General features: G+C 47.2%; 1 pseudogene; it reads left to right on the forward strand.

Annotated features, from left to right (window-relative positions):
* The first annotated feature begins 3,037 nt into the window (after positions 1-3,037).
* LOC100441095 (dnaJ homolog subfamily B member 6-like) lies at positions 3,038-3,764 on the forward strand (annotated as a pseudogene).
* Positions 3,765-9,086: the final 5,322 nt, after the last annotated feature.

Raw genomic sequence — 9,086 nt, forward strand, 5'->3', positions numbered from 1 at the left:
GCAATTGGCTGTGGAGGATAAAAACAGAACCCACCTCTCGGGTTTGCTCCGAAGCGTAGGCATTTTGTAATAAATGACAATACTCTGAAGAAATATGTACTGAGTTGAATTGTGTCCCCACAAAATGTATGTCTGCCTGGAACCTCACAAGGTGAACTTATTCAGGTGAAGGATCTCTACAGATGTAATTAAGGTAAGAATCAAGATGAGATCATCCTGGACTAGGATGGGCCCTAAATCCAGTGATCGGTATTCTTATGAGAGATGGCCGGGTGCAGTGGCTCACGCCTGTAATCCCAGCACTTTGGGAGGCCAAGGTGGGTGGATCCTCTGAGGTCAGGAGTTTGAGACTAGCCTGGCTAATATGATGAAACCCCATCTCTACTAAAAAGACAAAAAAATTAGCGGGGTGTGGTGGCATGCACCTGTAATCCCAGCTACTTGGGAAGCTGAGGCAGGAGAATCACTTGAACCCGAGAAGCGGAGGTTGCCGTGAGCTGAGATTAAGCCATTATACTCCAGTCTGGGCAACAAGAGTGAAACTGCACCTCAGAAAAAAAAAAAAGAGAGAGAGAGAGACAGACAAGGAGAAGATACAGATATTCAGGAGGCCGTGTGAAGCTGGAGGCTGAGGCTGGAGTGATGCAGCCACAAGCCAAGGAATATCTGGAGCCACCAGAAGGTGGAAAGAGCAGCAAGTGTCCTTCTCTAGAGCCTTCAGAGGGAGCAGGGCCATGCTGACTCCCTGATTTTGAAATTTCTGGACTTCAGAACTGTGAGACAATACATTTCTGATCTTTCAAGCTATCAAGTTTGCAGTTGTTTATTTTAGCAGCCTTGGGAAATTAATAACAAATACAAGTCATTGTTCTTGTAGTTGTTACTCTAAAGAATTCTCTGTGGCCAGGTGCGATGCCTCATGCCTGTAATCCCAGCACTTTGGGAGGCCAAGGTGAGCAGATCACCTGAGGTCAGGAGTTCAAGACCAGCCTGGCCAACATGGTGAAACCCAGTCTCTACCAAAAATGACAAAAATTATCAGGGTATGGTGACGTACACCTGTAATCCCAGCTACTCAGGAGGCTGAGGCAGGAGGGAGGCTTGAACCCAGGAGGCGGAGGTTGCAGTGAGCCAAGATAGCACCACTGCACTCCAGCCTGGGTGACAAGAGCAAAACTCCACCTCAAAAAAAAAAAAAAAAAAAAAAAAAAAGAATTCTCTGAGCCACTGAAACATCTCATCAGACACTTAGGCCCACAGTGACCTCTGTAGATGAGCAGCTCCCTCTGTCTCCAAAGCAATTGAAAAAGGAAGAAGTGATGCATAAGGGAAAGACGGACCTTGGTTTGGAATGTGGCTCTGAGCCCCTTCCTAGCTGTAGGACTTTGATAAGTCACTGATCCTCTGTGAACCTCTGTCTCTTTATGAAATGGGGACCATTATATCCACCTCCAAGAATTCTGTGATGATGAGACTAGGTTAGGATGTAAAGCATTCACACATAAGTGTTCAGTAAATGGGAAGGGTGTCTATATTAGTTTATTTGTTTATTTACTTACTTATTTATTTATTTATTTTGAAACAGAGTCTCACTCTGTCTCCCAGGCTGGAGTGCAATGGTGCGATCTCAGCACACTGCAACCTCTGCCTCCCAAGTTCAAGTGATTCTCCTGCCTCAGCCTCCTGAGTAGCTGAGACTACAGGCATGTGCCACCATGCCTGGCTAATTTTTGTATTTTTAGTAGAGACAGGGTTTTGCCATATTGGCCAGGTTGGTCTCGAACTCCTGACCTCAGGTGATCCATCTGCCTTGGCCTCCCAAGGTGCTGGGATTACAGGTATGAGCCACCACGCCTGGCCTATATTAGTTATCTACTGTTACATAGTACATTTCCCCAACATTTGGAGGCTGAAAACAACAATGGACCTTTATTATCTCACACAGTATTATAGCTCTGTATCAGATATGTGGGAGCAGCTTAATTGGATGTTTCTGGCTCAAGATCTCTCATGTTGCAATCAAGATGTCAGCTAGGGCTGTAGTCTCATCTGATGGCTTGACTGGGGCTGGAGCATCCACTTTCAAGATGCCTCACTCACATGTCTGTGGGCAGGAGGCCTCAGTTCCTCACCACTCAGACTTTCCATAGGGCTGCTTGGGTGTCCTCCCAACATGGCAGCTGGCTTCCCCCAGAGCATGTGATCCAAGAAAGAGCAAGGTGCAAGTGGTAATGTCTTGGGTGTCATACTCTGCCACTTCACCACATTCTACTGGTCCTGGAGAGCAACCCTGAAACAATGAGGGAGGGAACTCTACACAGGCACTGACACCAGAGAGTAGCCCATTGGAAGCCAGTGGGGGGCTGGCTACCACTGTGTCTCAGAGGGCAAGGTGTTCTTGAGGATGCTGCCAGGCAAAAGCCTACCTAACAGGTGGCTTTGCTGTCCAGACTTGCCTCTGGGGCCAGCTGCCTGGGAGCTGGGAGCCTGATCTGGCCACATGCCCAGCAGCTCCTCTGTAATTTCATTTGTCTAAGGCCTCTCCATGTCTTACCGGGGCTCCTTCGTGTGGGCACTAAGGGCCAACATTGAGCCACAAAGACTTCCAATGTCAAGACTTCCAGAGCCCATGTCAGCAGCCCACCCAGAGCCTCACATCTTCTCCTGGGAGCCCAGCTTAAAGATTAGAGCCCCAGAGACACCTCAGGGGCCAATGGGCAGGCCTGAGTTCTGGAGGGTTAGTGTCCTGGACAGCCACCAGGGCCCTACAGCAGCTCCCTGAGTGTGTTGTATGAGTGTTCACGTGTGGGTGCATCATGTGCAAACCTGTATGTGAAGATGTGTGCAGGCAGACATGTGTGCCAGCACAACAGGAATCTGTTCGTGGGTGACAGAATCTGGCATTTCCACACATACAAAACATTGCAAGCACAACAGTGCTAGAGCTGACAGGAGATCCAGGCCACCACCCTGCCTCCCCTGCGTCCTGTCACCGGCTGCCTCTGTTCTCAGACGTATTCCAACAATCACTTAAAACATGGTGGATTACTATGAAGTTCTAGGCATGCAGAGACGCGCCTCACCCAAGGATAGTAAAAAGGCATATCGGAAGCTGGCACTGAAGTGACATCCAGATAAAAATCCTGAGAACAAAGAAGAAGCGGAGAGAAAATTCAAACAAGTAGTGGCAGCATATGAGGTGCTGTCAGATGCTAAGAAATGGGACAACTATGACAAATAAGGCAAAGACGGATGAATTGGTGGTGGAAGAGGTGGAAACCATTTTGACAGTCCGTTTGAGTTTGGCTTCACATTTTGTAACCCAGATGATGTCTTCAGGGAATTTTTTGGTGGAAGGGACCCATTCTCATTTGACTTCTTTGAAGACCTTTTTGAGGACATTTTTGGGAATCAAAGGGGTTCCTGAGGAAGCAGAAGCCGAGGGACGGGGTCGTTTTTCTCCACGTTCAGTGGATTTCCATCTTTTGGAAGTGGATTTTCTTCTTTTGACACAGTCATTTACTTCATTTAGGTCCCTGGCTCATGGGGGCCTCACTTCATTCTCTTCTACATCATTTGGTGGTAGTGGGATGGGTGACTTCAAATCAATATCAACTTCTGCTAAAATGGTTAATGGCAGAAAAATGACTACAAAGAAAACTGTTGAGAACGGTCAAGAAAGAGTAGAAGTTGAAGAAGACGGCCAGTTAAAGTCCTTAACAATCCGTGGTAAGGAGCAGCTGCTGCATTTGGATAACGAGTAATTCAACGCACGCTTTTAACAGAAATGTTAAACTAAAACAAGCACCATTGGAGGATTAACAGGAACTTTTTTTTGAAGATTTCAAATGAACTCGACTTTCAGTATAATTGTACCTAATGTAAAGTATTTATAAACAGCTCACTGGAGCCTCTATTTGTCATAGACTTTTGAGTTGATTGTTGGGGCCACATAATAGGACCATTGTTTTGTTGTGGTTTTTTTGTTTGTGTTTGGTTTTGTTTATCTTTTTTTTTTTTTTAAGATGGAGTCTCACTCTGTCGCCCAGGCTGGAGTGCAATGGCACAAGCCCTGCTCACTGCAACCTCCGCCTCCCAGATTCAAGTGATTCTCCTGCCTCAGCCTCTGGAGTAGCTGGGATTACAGGCATGTGCCACCACACCTGGCTAATTGTTGTATTTTTAGTAGAGACAGGGTTTCACAATGTTGGCCAGGTTGGTCTTGAACTCATGACCTCAGGTGATCCACTCGCCTCAGCCTTCCAAAGTTCTGGGACTACAGGCGTGAGCCACCATGCCCAGCCCATTTTTTTTTTTTAATTGGTGTAAATCTCTGCATGCACTTTGCTTTTTTATCAAACGTAGTGCAAGGTGAGCCTTGACTCTTTAGTGTAGGACAATTAACACTAACACTAACACCAGCATGGATCTGCTTTTCCACGGTGTCTGAAATGTGAGTCACATAGTGTCGGCCTGCTGTGAAGTTAACACTGCCAAGACGAATCTTCGACAGAAATAATTTCAATTTTTTTTTTTTTTTTTTTTTTTTAGTATTTAGTAGTGAAAGATATTAATGCATTAATGGTAATACATTTCTGGTTTAATATAAATTAAGGATGTTTTCTAGTTGTGCATGAATGCTGGCAACTTAGTAAGTTTTGACAATTGTTTAAATGTTTAAATATGTAATAGTAAACTTAGGTTTAAAAAAGTAAAGCTGGTGGCTTTATGGGAGCAGTGGCTTACACCTGTAATCCCAGCACTTTGGGAGGCTGAGGTGGGCAGATCACGGAGTCAGGAGATCAAGACCATCCTGGCTAACACGGTGAAACCCCATCTCTACTAAAAGTATAAAAAATTAGCCTGGCGTGGTGACAGGCGACTGTAGTCCCAGCTACTCGGGAGGCTGAGGCAGGAGAATGGTGTCAACCCAGGAGACGGACCTTGCAGTGAGCCGAGATTGTGCCACTGCACCCCAGCCTGGGTGACAGAGTGAGACTCCATCTCAAAAAAAAAAAAAGTAAAGCTGGTAAACTGGGTCTTTGTCATTTGCTTTTAAAAAAAAAAGAAAGAAAGAAAGAAAAAAAAAGAAAATAAATGCAAATGTGTTTGGTGTATTCTTTCCTGAGTGGGATCTGTTAAAAAAAAGTGCACATGTCACGCATGTAGAATGTGTAAAAAACACCAAAAAAGCAAACACACATGAATCCACCACCAAGCTTCATGAATACAATATCACCAACAGTTTGGTGCCCAACGTGCCCTCTCTCCCCAGAGGTAACCGTTTTTCTGCATTTGGAGACTTGCTTTTTTCACTTCATATCTTGTATGGGAGATTCATCCCTGCCAATGGCTAAAAATTCTTTTTTTTTTTCTTTTTCTTTTTTTTTTTTTTGAGACAGTCTCGCTCTGTCGCTCAGGCTGGAGTGCAGTGGCATGATCTCTGCTCACTGCAACCTCCACCTCTTGGGTTCAAGCGATTCTCCTGCCTCAGCCTCCTGAGTAGTTGGGACTACAGGTGTGCACCACCACACCTGGCTAATTTTTCTGTGTTTTAGTAGAGACAGGGCTTCACCATGTTGCCCAGTCTGGTCTCAAACTCCTGACCTCAAGTGATCCACCTGCCTTGGCCTCCTGAAGTGCTGGAGTTACAGGTGTAAGCCACCATGCCCAGCCTAGAAATTCATTTTTCACTGCTGCCTAGCAATCCACCACATGACTATAGCACAAACCATGTGACCATTCTCCTGTCGGGGACGTTCAGATCTCTTCTTGTTATTGTTGTTGCTGCTGCCATTCCCAACAACACTGGCTCCAGCACACACATTTTTCTAGGGTGTATATACCTAGGAGTTGTTTCTGGGGAGGAGGGTACAGCTTCACCTGTGTCAGCTTCTGCTATCTCTCTCTTGCAGACCCGAGTCATCAGGTAAAAAGGTCCAGCTACCCTGCTGAAAAGACTATATAGCAAAAGACCATGCAGGAGAACAGAGAGAGAGAGAGGGAGAGAATGAATGAATGAATGAATGAATGAATGAATGAATGAATAAGAATGAGAATGCCCAGCCAGCCCCCAGCCTGTCCAGCCACCCCAGCCAAGGCACCTGGCATGTGGATGAAGCCATCTTGGAACTTTTGATCACAACCACGCTCCCAACTGAATGTACCCATGGGAGTGACCCAGCCCACCACATGGATCCAAGATGAGCCATCCCTGCTGAGCCCTGCCCAAACTGCAGAATTATGAGAAAAAAAAATGGTGGATGTTTTAAGCCCCTAAGTTTTGAAGTGGCTTACCATGTAATAAGAGATCATGGAAAACATTAGCCATGCTACAAATACCCTAAAAGTTTGGTCATAAAATCAAAGCAAACCATGAACCTCATCCTGCCCCAGATACGATCACTAACTATATGTAGCCTCTCCCCAGCCCATGGCCAACTTGCTTATGCTCCATCTATACCCCCCACCCCCAGAGTGAACTCTTCTTTTGGTGGGGAGAGGTGGGTGGGCAGCAGAGCTAGGTCTTGACCTGCCAGGAGGAAATCCATAGCCTGGGCAGGACACTGATGCTGGATGCTGAACATTTCATCTTCAAGGAAGACCTGAGAGGGTCCCCGGCACAAACCCCAGCCAATGGGTCCCCAGACAGGTTTTTCCTCCCAGATATTCCAACTGGGACAAAAGGAAGTGGTTCACAAGGAATCCCCGGGAAAGCCGCAGGAAAAGCCAACAGAGCCTTGGGCGGGCTGAGAAGGGAGAATTTTTTCTGCAAAAGGTCATTCTGTCTCCTGCATTCCTTCACTGCATTTCTAGCCACCAGAGCATCTATGAAAGTCCTTATTCTTCCTCTCTTGGCTCCAATCAAACATTCACTGCTGTAGTGGAAGATGGACTCTGGCTGCAGGGGATGGGGAAAAAGAGGCCTTTCTTTCTTTTTCTTTCTTTCTTTCTTTCTTTCTTTCTTTCTTTCTTTCTTTCTCTTTCCTTCCTTTTTTTCTTCCTTCCTTCCTTCTTTTTTCTATCTTTTATTTCCTTTCTCTCTTCTTTCTTTTCTTTCTCTCCTTTCTCTCTTCTTTCTTTTCATTCTCTCTTTCTCTCTCCTTTCTTTCCTTGTCTCTTTCTTTTTCTCTCTTTTTCTTTCCTTCTTCCTTTTCTTTCCTAGGATTTGTAATGTTTATATGGTTCACTGGCCCCCAGGGTCAAGGCTTTAGGCCCCTGCAGAATGTTTCCAGATATCCACTGACTCCCTTCGAAGAGCTGGGAGAAAACACAGAGGGTGTCACCAGGCTTATGCCCCTGCACCTGCAGGGGATGGGACCCAGTTGGCAGAGTTGGACACCAGCTGTTTGCCAGTGAAGTCTCAGCTACTCCTTGCACTCAGATGCCTGCCGTGGCCCTGCCCATGTGTGTGGGATCACAGCACAGCCCTCAGGATCCTGCTGCTCCTGAAATATCTGCTTAAAGGAGGCCCAACTGCTTGACAGACTCGTCTCCTGTTCTGGCTTCTGATGCCCCACGGAGCCCAGTCATTTGTGCAAGGTACTGGGGCTGTTAGACCTGGCCAGTGAGTCATGGGGCTGATTCCTCTTGGGAGGTGCTCACAAGCCCAACCTCAGAACCAAACACTCTGAGGCTGAAGAGATTGGGCATGTGCCTAACAACCGTCACATCTAGGGGGTCTCTGCGTGGAGTGGGGGGTACTTGGGCCTACCTCTCAATCCTATAATCTTCCACTTCTGAGTGGTCTGGGCAGGTCCCCTCACCTCTCTGAGCCTGTTTCCTTACCTGTAAAATGGGCACAAATCACCCCTGCCTCTTGGGTTGTTGACAAGATTTGGGAAAGAGTTTCCAAGGGCCTGCCCACTTTGGGAGCCTCATATAGGAAAGCATGGATGGACCTTGTCTGTTACTCCAGGGCTGGCTCAGGGTGTCCCTGCCGGGGGCTGCAGAAACCCCACAGAGACCCGATTTTCAATGAGTAGGCATCTCACCCTCATAAGCCACAGTGGCCTTGGCCCCAGCTCCCCATCACCTGCGTCTGACACTTCAGCCATCATTTAACATCAGAAAGTTTATTGCTGGCCTGCAGGGGCTCAGCCCTGCCTTAATGGGCCAACCTCAGGGGTCCTGCCCTTTGAAGAGGGTCTTTATGGTAATTGATGGTAATAGCAGGCAGCCTGGGGCCCCAGGTAGGAAGCCCCCCTGGGGATAATCAAATTAGCCTGGAAAACAAATTACTTTCAGCCAAAACAAATCACTTTCAATCACAGAGCAACATATAAGACCCCCAAACCACAAAGCTGCTCACAGTTCAAGGAACAGACAAGGGGATGAGGGACCCAAGAGAGTGGGCTGACCACAGCGCAGAGATGGGGTCAAGCCAGGCCTCCTTCCCTCTATTCAGTGGCCAGGACTGGGGGCCCCTCTTGAGCTGGGTTTACCTGTGACTAAAGCGTGTGTATGTTTTGTTTTTTGGGGGAGGTGGTGATGTTCTCTGGTCAAGCTGTTGTCTAAGTATTAGGTGAGAGGTCTTGTCTGTTGTATACGGATGCATTGAGGGTCTTCCTCTCGATGTAGAGATAGACGTTTCCCAAGGGAATCATAAGCACAGTCCTGAGAGGCAGGTGCACTGATACGTAAAGAGAGGATCCCACCCAGGCTCACTGGTCGTGTCACAAATAAAGTGACCAGTCCCAGCTACTCAGGAGGCTGAGACGGGAGGATCACATGAGCCCAGGAGGTTGAGGCTGCAATGGGATGTGATTGTGCCACTGCACTACAGCCTGGGTGACAGAGCCAGACCCTGTCTCAAAACAAACAAACAAACAAACAAACAAAACAAAACAACAACAACAACAAAAACCCACAAAAAACAAAGCCCCAGAACCTCTGTGCACGTGGTACAGAAGGGACCCACCTGGTCCATATCTATAGGATGTGAGTGGTATAAGTAGCCTCACCTGGTAGATCCCCCAAAACCTTCCATCCCTAAGCTGAGGTCTGCCCCATCCCTCCAGACCTGGCTGATGCTGGGGAACGCCAACGCCAGAGCTATTTGCCCCATCTCTGCCTCCGTGGATGGC

Source organism: Pongo abelii, chromosome 9, assembly GCF_028885655.2.
Source record: "Pongo abelii isolate AG06213 chromosome 9, NHGRI_mPonAbe1-v2.0_pri, whole genome shotgun sequence".
NCBI lineage: Eukaryota > Metazoa > Chordata > Mammalia > Primates > Hominidae > Pongo > Pongo abelii.